The 11,387-nt window shown below is 40.8% G+C and overlaps 2 long non-coding RNA genes across 6 annotated transcripts in view; one reads left to right on the top strand and one right to left on the bottom strand.

The window, feature by feature from the left end:
• The first annotated feature begins 1,638 nt into the window (after positions 1 to 1,638).
• LOC119007309 lies at positions 1,639 to 5,574 on the top strand. 2 transcript variants are annotated; one of them, XR_005071093.1, is made up of 2 exons: positions 1,639 to 3,303; positions 5,174 to 5,574. It is a non-coding gene; the product is annotated as an uncharacterized LOC119007309 (long non-coding RNA). The 2 variants fall into 2 exon arrangements; XR_005071094.1 differs by lacking the exon at positions 1,639 to 3,303 and adding an exon at positions 3,494 to 3,713.
• Positions 5,575 to 6,980: 1,406 nt separating this feature from the next.
• The window catches only part of LOC119007300, a 48,562-nt gene continuing 44,155 nt past the window's right edge, over positions 6,981 to 11,387 (bottom strand). For 2 of the 4 annotated variants that reach the window (XR_005071090.1, XR_005071089.1), the window contains exons 4-7: positions 11,114 to 11,300; positions 10,858 to 10,961; positions 8,216 to 8,288; positions 6,981 to 7,795 (exon numbers count right to left, since the gene is read on the bottom strand). This is a non-coding gene — a long non-coding RNA (uncharacterized LOC119007300). Of the gene's footprint in view, positions 7,796 to 8,215; positions 8,335 to 9,425; positions 9,499 to 10,857; positions 10,962 to 11,113; positions 11,301 to 11,387 lie in introns of all 4 variants that reach the window. The other 2 variants (XR_005071091.1, XR_005071092.1) reach the window with 2 other exon arrangements.

The raw sequence follows: 11,387 nt of genomic DNA, 5'->3' as shown, positions 1-11,387 counted from the left end.
ATTTAAGTTTGACTGTATTTGACCCAACTTTCTCGCTACTTATACTACGCCATCGGACGTATACTTTATGACATTTGCTGCATGAAATGACACGAGAGATATAACATGAAAGACTATTCAAAGGTCTGGGCCATTCAGCACGATCAGGCTGGGCTGCTGGAGTGTAAAGTTTCCCAAGTAAGGAATGGGACACCTTGTTCCGAACCCCTACGACACCTTTCACTAATTACTGGCACGATTTACACATCCAGTCACTTAACCGGAACTAGTGTTTTCCATGGCAACAGGATGCTGATCCTTTTTCTTAGAGGTGTATTATTCATTCATGACAGTAAGCTAATTGGGGAGACATGCTAAAAATGTTGAGCTAACGTTAGAGAAGACCTAGAGGCTATTATATGTGTTCTGTACATGTCTGATCTGTCTACGCAACCCTGAACTCTTCATATGTATATCTATTTTCCTACAGCCCCATGTACACTGTTTCGGCATGTGGAGAAACCCTAAAGAGGCCTGCTGTATCTATTTATAGTTACTACACTGTGATTGGACGAATGCTGCACGGGGGAGTGGTTTGGCTAATTATTACAGCAATCCCTTGATGTGACTTGTGTACTTCTTCCTAGTGTCCACAAGCATCCACGCTGTTAGCTAATTTAAAAGCTCCAGTTCATTTGACATGCATGCCTTGCATTTGGAGAAACCGTAGCATCCTAAAAAAGCCCAGAGGAAACAAACTGGATCTAGAAGAAGCAGGGCTCAGCTGTGAGAGAGCAGTGATATGTTGAAATTTAACAAGCGAGAAGGGTCACGCAGGGGCCTTTCTTTCTGTCAGGGTTACATTTTCCCCATTATAAGGATAAATACATCATTAAAAAGAATAGCGCCATTACTTTGAGCTCCCTTCAAATCACTCTGAGATTGTTAGAGAGGAGATGAAATCTCATAAAAGCTGATAGAGGGAAAAGGCAAGAGTGGAAGAAGATGAGGCAGAGAGGGGAGATACAGTATGAGAACGATGCGGGTGGATCCGGTCAGCGGAGGTCAAAAAGTAACAGAACTGGAAAGTAGCAGAAGAATCAAACCATACCCGTGTCCATCAGCCTGTTGTGAACTGTCTCGACAAGTAAGTTCTGCTGTGATCAAAAACAACGTAGATGGAAGCGGCGAGACTGAACCAAAACAGTTTAGATTTACATTTAGATTAAAAATGCTATAAATCTTCAAATAGATGGGGGACTATTGAACTATTGGACAAAAGTGTTTGCTAAATGCCCTAAATGTAAATGAGAATGAGTGAAAAAATTCTCCTCTTGTGCATCATCATTAGCTAAAGGACATTGTTCCCTTAACCTAACCAAACTTTAATCATGGCAGCCTCATATCAGAAAAAAAGCTTTATTCTGGCAATGTATCTGATGTGTAATTGTCTTAGTGACACCAATCTTGGAGCCAATCAAACAGCTAAAGTTTTGGGGCTTCTGGTGTGAAGCCAGCAGCCGCCGCTACCAGACTTCCCCTTCCGTGGGCTGGTCACTTGAGCTTGAGACGAAATGCAACCAAAGCTCTCTACAGAAACCAGAGCGTTTCCGATGCCGAAATCGCATCCCTGGCTGATGTGTTCTGCATTTAATCAGGCATCTGTTTCTAGAAATAACAGAGGCACTCACACATTTCATTCTGTCACCAAGAGTGTCATCTAAATATATCAGACATTGTGCACGGAAATTACAGTTCATTTGTCAGACTTGTTGGAGATACAGTACCCCTGCCTTGCATTGTTATGGCTGTTCTTGACAGTTTATATGAAGTATGGGACATTATCAGGTCATAGAGTATTATATGTAACAACAGAATCTTCCTTCTTCATGCCACCACACTGTCTCAGATGATTCTTCAACATATTTTCCTGCATCACGTAGTTTTAACCCAGTCCAGTCAGACTCGATCATGCAGTCAGTGTCCTCCAATGCAATGGAACATGTTTACACTTATACATGTGTTTGCATATGTATCGCTCTTACTCTGAGTTGTGATCCAGCCTTTGTGAAACCGCTTCATCCTCCTGTCAGTGCTGGGCAGAGTAATGAGCTGTAATGCGCCTCTAGAGCTCACTTCCACTTTCCCCTCCCTCGCTCGATATACCAGAGGGAAGCGTGCCCCTGGCGGCTATTAGAGCGGTCAGAGCGGATCGTATCTCCGTGGCTGAGTTTATTAGAAGACGATTCTACGGACAGAATAGAGCTAACTTCAGCCATCAGAGATGGAGATGGAGTCTAAAGGAGCGGATAGAGGAAGAATTTGTAACGTTAGTCATCTGAGATAAAGAGTGGCGATGAGTGACACATGAAGTGAAAAAGGAAGATGTGGAAGCGCGAGGGAAGCTAATGAGGCAGGAAATGCTCATTTTCATTTCCGCCATTAGCGCTTCAGACAAGTGACGGGAAAAGAGACGTTGTGTAAGAGACGGGAGTGGGGAAATGAGTGGACCGGTGAGACGGGACAAGGGAAGACTCGAGAGTAAAGGAGGAGGATGTAGCAGAGAGCGAAAGCAGTAGTAGTACATAACAAGATGAATCAATGAGGAAAGATAAGTAAAGCGTGCAGGTGTAAAGGAAGGGAAAGAGCATCATTGACACTTTGTGTGGCTGATTTTTATGTCAGAAAGAAAAAAACTAAACATCTGGTCTTCACCTCCTTTTTTCTACCCATATTATACCGTTTTGAACATACATGGCAAACCTTAAAACTAGAGGTTCAAACATTTTATTTCTCTATATATCTAAACTCTGTCACTTTGATTTATTTGCTGCACTTGGGATTAAAACACAAATGAGAAGAACCCGTTAGAAAAGCTGGTATATAACCACCAACAGCACCCTCTTAACATAACAGCAAGAGTTACACTCTGTTGTGGTCTTCGTTTGGTCGGTAGAACTCAGCTGTCCACTGTTCACCACCACATACACTTTACCTCATCCTGCTCTCTGCAACGTCCAATCAGCAGCCAGTTTCTCTGCAAGCATGGACCTATATCAACTAATTAGATACCGTCGACGTGTTTCTACTCAGCGATCTCAAACTTTTGGAGCTGACTCAGTCGCCTCCACAAAGAAGAATGCATGTAAACAAGAGCTTGAGCGTCTGTTGCCATAGACACGACGATCAGCAGCATCCTCCAACCAGCCTGCCTGCACAGTCACGTACTGTAGACGTGAAGGATAACATCTCTGACCCGATGTCCACCTCCAGGCCCCGATTACCAGCCCAGCGCCACCTGTGACTCGACCGCCCAGGCAGGAGGTGAGAACTGGAAGTACCATAGCTACTGGTGTTGGTGGTGTAAACAAAGTTTGTGGTCACTCTTTAAATTTACTTACATCAGTGTTCAGAAGTCTGGAATCATCTGCTTTAAGACTTGAGATTTTTAAATGTCTTTTCATGCTTTTATGTTTCAGAAAGTTCTCTCTAACAATAGATGTTGTTATGTTTGAAATACATGTTTTGTAAATAAGGGGGGAAACCATAGGAAGAGGCAGAGATAACATCTGTCATTTGCGAAAGAAATTGGAGGCTTAGCGTCAAAACCTGAGGATGCGCAGGTTTTCTGTTTCAGTGTCAAGTGCAGAGTAATGGCAACAATCTCGGGTGGTCTGATGACTATTCAGCCTGCCGGGGCAACGGCCATTGTTTTGGGGATAACTAGATAATGGGTATGTAAATATCTCTTCTGTTTCATTTCATTCCTCAATTACAATTAGATTAGCAAATTGAGACGCGAGAAATTGACACGAGGCGACATTTCAGCTGATCTTCATGAACAGATATCTGCATTGGAAAGTGGAGACATTTTAAAAAAGCTAATAAAAGCTCAAATCTAGTCGAGAATATCAAGATCCAGTCACACCGCTGTGGTTCAATAATGGTCAAGGGTCGCTCATACTTTCCTGGGCTGAAAAACAAATATATACTTCCAGGAGGAACACCCACTGAGTTCTGAAAAGAGCTTATTAACAGCATTAGTGTTGCATCACTCAGCGAAAGTGATGAGCCAGTCTGGAGCAAATGTTACTCACCATGTGCCTCTTTTTTTTTTTTTTGTTTTTACTCAGCGAGGAGATCATCGTCCCCTGGGGAGCTTTTACTTTTTTTTTTTTTTTTTTGCATTAAATGCATGAATGTGACCCACCCCACTCTGATAGAAACAAAAGGAGACAAACATGCCCACATTTTATGGGAGAAATGACAAAACACACTTGTGTTGCTCTCAAAAGCCATAATTTAGTAAACAGCAGAACGAAGAGCACCGTAATTTGTATAATCTGAGTGGTATGAACGGAGACATTGCATAATGAATATTTTAAACAGGAAATGGGTCTTTAAAGGACCCAATAATACATACAGAAGTGGGCCTTTTTGCTTTTGCGCTTCGAGTAAAACCTTTCACAAGCTATGAACCCAAGATGGCAGTATAACAATAATCCAGCACACTGAACTGACGCGATCTGAGCAGCAGAGTTCATCTCTGCACCCTGAATACACAAGTTTGTCTAACAGCTGCAGCTTGGAACAGTTCGTCCAATTTGTCACTCTAGGCTCTCTTTATCTTTTCCTTAGGTGTTTCCTTCCCATCATACAGTCCAGATCAATTTAAGATTAAAGCATATTTAAGTATCATTTGTGTTTAAAAGTTCATTTTTTGCCGTTGCTCTCCTGCTCTCTTGTGTCACGTTGCACCCTCTGTTCCTTTCCTTCCATCTCTTCCTCTGTCATCTCATACATCCCTCCTTTCATGCATGTGAGGCACCAGACCGTGAAGACCACATTGTGAAACCCCCTCGTCTGCACACACACACACACACACACACACACACACACACACACATACACACTGTCCTCACCAGGCCTCTGTCTAATCTTCTCTATTTAAGTACTCATCATTTACTAATACAGCATTCTCAACAAACACACATACGTTTGTTTTGTATGTTTTCAGTAAAACGCAGTAAGTTAATGTAGTTAAGTAGAAAACTCATCAAACCATGAAGACAAATATACGCAGATTCTGCAAGATGGGAACAAGCTGGATGATAAATAATATGATGTGAGATGAAGTTTGAACTTGCACAACACATGAACTGAATTTATTATTATTTTATTTGCCTCCGCACAGATCCTCAGCATCGATCTTCACAGGAAGCTTGGAAGAAACAACCTGAGAGACTACACTGTGGAACTGGCTTTGTTCTTCGATCCAGCTGAATGGATTATAAGGAAGAAGTGTATATACAGATACAAGGTGTGTCAGGAGGATCATTTTGTAGGACACCATACAGAATGGATTTGCATGAAGAGTGACTCTAGTCTGTGGAAAACCAACAATAACCCGTGATGGCAAGTTCAATTTCAAGATCCCATTCCTCCCCAAATATCCAACACCAACTGCATTACTGTGTTATCTGGATGTTTGAGGAATGTCGTAGTTGTACAGTTGAAGATGTTTCACCATTCAAATGACTCTAATCCACACAAACACAATGCCGTCTGGGGAGACAATAAAAAAAGCTGAACTTACTTCAACTGAAGATTTTCTGTGACTGGACCAAAGACCCTATTGTACAGATCAGACATTCAAACTGTGATGCAACCTCTAATGCAAAACTTCTCATCGTCAGTCTTGGATTTTTTTGGTTTTTTTTTTTATATGACAAATAGTGCAACCGTGAAATTAACTGTTGCTTGTTTGTTTTGAAGCGTAACGACCTGCTGAAGACTGGATGATGTATTTGTACTTATGATAAGGTGAGCTGCGGAGGCTAAAGCCAGAATGTCGACTGTGAAGGTGTTGTTTTACATTTCAGGTGGTTTGATGGCTCGCTATGCAAATATGAAACAGTACAATCTGCGCCACACTTTGGGCAGCAGGAGGAGCAATGTTTAATATGAACATGCTACCACTATAGCATTATATTATCTCAGAATTACCGCATTGTGTGTACCTCACTCGACATGCATGGCTACGAGCAGATTTCTCTCTTTCCCTCAACTGTTTGCCTCTTCACACATACCTGTCATATAATGTGTCCAGGTTTTTATCTTGGTTATAAGTTTTATTTGAGGAGATCCTCTTTGTACATTTTCAGTCATGCCATGAATCATATTCCCTCATCTTCAAAGGATGTTTTTGTAAAGGTGGACCTTTCTACTGTACGACAATAAGTCTTCTGTAACATAACTTCATTAAATTAATAAGAATGTAATATTGGATATTGGATTTGTCTATGAGCGCTTGTCAACTTGCTGCAAGATCATGCTCCATCAGTAACATCTCTCAGACCTCACAATTAAGTGTTCCCTTCACTGTTGCCTGCAGAGTGAAGGAAAAGGAAATCAAAGGAATTAGTGCTCATAATAGTCACATTAATAGAGATACATTAATATAATTGCTATTTTTCTCTTGTATGAATGAAATGACGAGTTCAATGTGATATCTTGATATCTATCAGTGAGTGGAAAGCGACAGGACTTCATCCTGACGCTGACTTAACCTTAATTAACCGTAATGTGACTTCATCTTGATTCAGTGTCTTCTGATGTAATACTGACCACTGACGCAACACTGATGTCAACTCACATGAGTGCTGCTCCATCAGAAAGACATTAGAAGAATAGCACTGACATCTTATAATAGAGTGGAATTATTACATTGTGATATATATTTGTATGAATCTGTAGATGGTTTTAGTATTTTTTTTATTTCCTCTGCTGCTGTTTCTGTCATAAATGAAATTTACACAGAGCCCAAAGGATACTTAGAAATAGAAAACGCCCACCCCAGCCACAGTGTGTTCAGCCTGCTGCCATCTGGCAAAAGATACAGAGGCAGCCGCTGCCGTACCACCAGACTACAGAGCAGCTTCATTCCCCGGGACGTGAGACTGCTGACGTCATCCTCAACACTTAATTTCAAGGACTTTCAATTCAAGGACTCTAAACATTATTTATTTTTTCAAACCGTTACTTAAATGTCAATAAATTTACATTTTGCCTTCTAAATACAAATCCCAGGTTGCTCAAGCTTTGCACAAAAGTCAGAACAGTAATGTCACGAGAACACCAGACAATAAAACCTAGCTTTAGCGTGCCATGTTGTGAGCTGACTTGGCTTGAGCAAAAAGTACAGCGGTGACAACATTGCTAACATGGTCAAACATCAAGCAAGTGCAATGACACATGGCATACTCTATAACTTGGCATGCTAGCTACTATTACTCACTATTCAAAAGCAACAAGTCCAGTTTGGTGTCTGTCGTGCAGCGTTTTATTTAGTAAAGCTGTCGCCAACAGCTATAAGCCAGTCTGACATCTAATCTTGTCTCTCTTTCTCATTCTGCCATGATCTCTGTTGAAGCTGCTGAGCCCAGTTCTGGCTCAACTGAAGACCCTCTCCTCAATGTGGTCCAAAGCTCCTGTGACAGCTAAGTCAGCTAGCATGGCTAAGCTGAAGCTGCAGCAGGCAACAGTTACATGTTGCTTTCAGGAGACTCGGTAAATCACAGGCAACATGGCTACATAATGTTGCTTTAAGAAACACATCCAGCAACAACACATATGCAACTAAAATAAACATATTGTAAAGAGAAAACACAAGCATGTGGGCAGAACACCAGATTTTTTTTTTTTCAACGTGGCTGTATGCATATTTTTCCCTGCTTGTCATTGGTTTTAGAAAATTAGCTGATGAAGTTTATCCTCTTCATTCTCACCCTCTCACCAATCACTGGCATCTTCATACCTAGAAAATCAAATGTATGATTTAAGCTGAGAGCATTTTAAACTCCGATAACATCAAACTGAAGAATTTCTACAGTACAGTTTCATTAATGCACCACTTCCTGCAGTTCCAAGAGTGTAAGGAGATTTGACGGAAGGGACTAATTATTTCTAGACAGAGTCTTGACAGGACTCAGAGACAGAAGCTGTGTGAGAGAAGAATTCTTTCTTTCTTTCTGTCTTTCTTACTTCACTTTTCTTCGATCCATTTCTTTGTCAGAGTCAAAGGCTAATGACAAAACAGTACTAGGGAACACTTAATTTGTCAAAATATTCCTTTGTGTGTGCCCCCCCCCCCCCCCCTTGTCAGCCTCATGAGGTTTGTTTAAGTGAGTGATACTCAGTTTGTGTGTGTGTGTGTGTGTGTTTTGGATGATAGTACTTGAGGCTGTCCATCTGGAATCCTGCCAGGCACGTCTTCCTTTGGGGAGATGAGAGATTTTCAAACACACGGCCTGCGGGCAAATGAATTCATGCTCACATGAATGTAGATAAAATTGTCTGAAACACACACACACACACACACACACACACACACACACACACACACTAAATCTACATTATTATTCACAGATTTTTTTTCTTTTTCCCAATATTTAAATCAGTCATCAAACTAACAGTGCTTGAGTTTTTTTTTTTTAATTTTTTAAAATTATTTAAAAAAATAATTGTTATAATAAATGACGATATATTACAGTTTGATTATTTGCTTTTTCCTGAAGAGGTTTATTTTTAGATTCTTTTTGGAACAACTCCTAGAAAGACATCATCGTGAATATGGATGAAATATGAAATATGGCAGTAATGGTTACAGTGACGAACCCCTGATGGAGAAAGAGAACACTGCAAAGTGTTTCTACAGTAAAAGCAATAGCTACCCATTAAACGATGACATTGAGAGGAACGCACACGGTAGGAGTCTAATCTTTTCTAATCTTGACCTGATATAGTACATCATCACGAGAAAACAGTGAAGACACAATATAATTCGGCAGTCAGTGTTGGCCTACATTCAAGGTTGTGAAAGCCGAGATCTTCAAGAAAAACAAGACACTCCATCAGCTGTAAGGAAAATTACAAAAAACTTTCTGACTTTCTGACCGTGAAAATATAGTGATCGCTTTCTTCTTTGGCAGTACATTTAATGTCGCATTTGAGACGGGCCAGGAAGACAATACAGGACGAAGAAGAGTTTCAAGAAGCAGATTGTTGTCGTAAAAACGGCCTGACATGTTGTAACTCTTCAGTCCCTGCACAAAAGGGCTGCCTGACCCAACCTGGCTTATCTGTGAGATAAACAAGAATGCATTCTTCTCCAGAATTAAGATAACGTTTACAGCTTGATCCAACACATTTTTGGAAAAACACATATGAACAAATTTCCAGCTGAAATGCTCTGTACGCTGAGGCCAAACGATAAGTTACATAAATGAATCCTATGATGTTTATTTCTAAATAACTTATTGATCAATATTGCACACCATAAACAGAATGATCTGAAATCAACTTTAAACACATGTTGGCTGAAATGTGTTTATTTATTGTTATGTATCAAATGCACTTTAAATTAGTGAAATAAACTGAAATTTTACCATCTTTAATGGACAAAATGTCTGCCACACGAGATGTGTGCTTCATCAGATGTGTACGTCTTTCTTTTGGTGTCTGAAACACATTAACACACACCAGCTGTGCCAGTCAGGCTCGGAGAAGTCTATATTTGGTGTGAGAAGTGCGGAGAGAAATAATGACGTAAACTTGGCTCTCTCAGTCTCAGTTTTTCTTGGCAATCTGGCACCGCCACTGTCATCGAAACAGTCAAACCTTTCTGAGAGTCAAACGAGGTCTCTGCAGTAGTAAACACTGGGCCAAAGTCAGCTGACGAATTACGTTCATATCAGACAGTTTGGCGGAACTCAATGTCCAGTGGCAACACGCAACACAGCCTCATACCTGAATAGGTCCAAAAACTTTCAAAACCCACATAGCTTCTGTATATACGGCTGTTACAGGGTACCAGCAACAGGCGTGCTGTACCTTTGTCATGCAAAACACTTGTCGTCACATAGATAAAATTGTGAAATCGTCACAGTTTGTCCGAGTTAATGCATCAAATTGCTTGGTTAGGGAAAAGATCTCGGTTTAGATTAAAATGAGTACAGCGGTTACAAAACTCAACTTACCTGTTGTATGTAACACAACATTTTGCTTTTCTTTCTGTTTAGAGAACAACAAACAACATCGACTCCGAGATTTAATTTTGTACCTTATGGGTTTTCAGCATTTCGGTCCCCGCAAAGCTGTCGGACCCCACATCGTGAGTGGGCCACCCGGTACTTGGGACCCCCCAAATGTAGAAAACGAGACCACAAGACATGCACGCATACACACAAACAACATTATGATAGGATTTCTTGGATCCAAGATGAAAACAAGCCAATTTGATTCAAATTGTATTTATTTGCAGGATTAACTGAGATAAAAGAAGACAACCAAATCAGTTTAGCTCAAAGGACTGGTTTTACTCCCCTGTTGTAATCGGCACTCAGTCCTAGAGTTAGAGTGGGAGTAAATGGTTCACGGGGTCATCGGGGGGGGGGTCATCCTTCTTTGATGTTTCTTTGTTAAGCTCATTTTGCTTTACTTTTTGCATTACTTGCCTGGAATACAGTATATATAAACTAAAGTATACCTGCAATGACAATGAGAGTGCGTTTGATTGTGTACGTTTGTGTGTGTGTAATCAAACTTCCTTGGCGTAAACTCGCCGCCAGAGAACGACCACAAGATCTGCTGCTACGACTTCTCACTCACGGTATGAAAGAGTAAGAAAGAAAATAAAACAAAGATAGAGACACAAAGTCTGAGAGTCAGGGTGCCTTGATAGCACAATTGTGTGTGTGTGTGTGTGTCTCTCTCTTTTCCAGTAAAGCATGACTCACTGACTCAGTCATTTTAAAGATTAGCACATTTTACAAGCTGAGTTTAAACGCACATCTGCAGAAAAAGGTTTTACGCTCTTACGTGGCTGTTACAGGTCTCATCATGTCCGCGCTGATCTGATCTTCTCATGACTTCATAGCTTTGTAAAACAATTCATTCTCCAAAGCAAACAGCTAAATAGGGCCCTGAAAAGATTTTGGAATTTGGACTATTAAAAATGGACAACAAATCAACAAATACTTGAACACCAAAGTCAGTGTTGTGTACTGCAGTTATCATACACCAAAATCGATTTATCAACACTTAGTCATGTTAATCTGTTAGAACTGTTACTCACACCACATGATAAAGTGCCCGTTGATCTGTTTCATCCCAAGGACGTCTGACTGTAGATTGTGTCTCAATCGGAGAGTGCTGAGTGATAAAGTGTCTGACAGACAGCAGGCCAGATGGAAGTCACTCTCTGTACTGAAAGGTGGCCGTTCAATAATGAGACACAGATGGCCGAGGCACGTCCACACACACTAAAACACACACAGACACACATTACAAAAACCATATGCGCACACACAGAGTGGTCGTCCTTTAGTCCACGATATGCTCAGTTAACT

This window comes from Acanthopagrus latus, chromosome 2 (assembly GCF_904848185.1).
Source record: "Acanthopagrus latus isolate v.2019 chromosome 2, fAcaLat1.1, whole genome shotgun sequence".
NCBI lineage: Eukaryota > Metazoa > Chordata > Actinopteri > Spariformes > Sparidae > Acanthopagrus > Acanthopagrus latus.
Note: the sequence above shows the minus strand (reverse complement) of the source record. Positions and strands in the feature narration are given on the sequence as shown.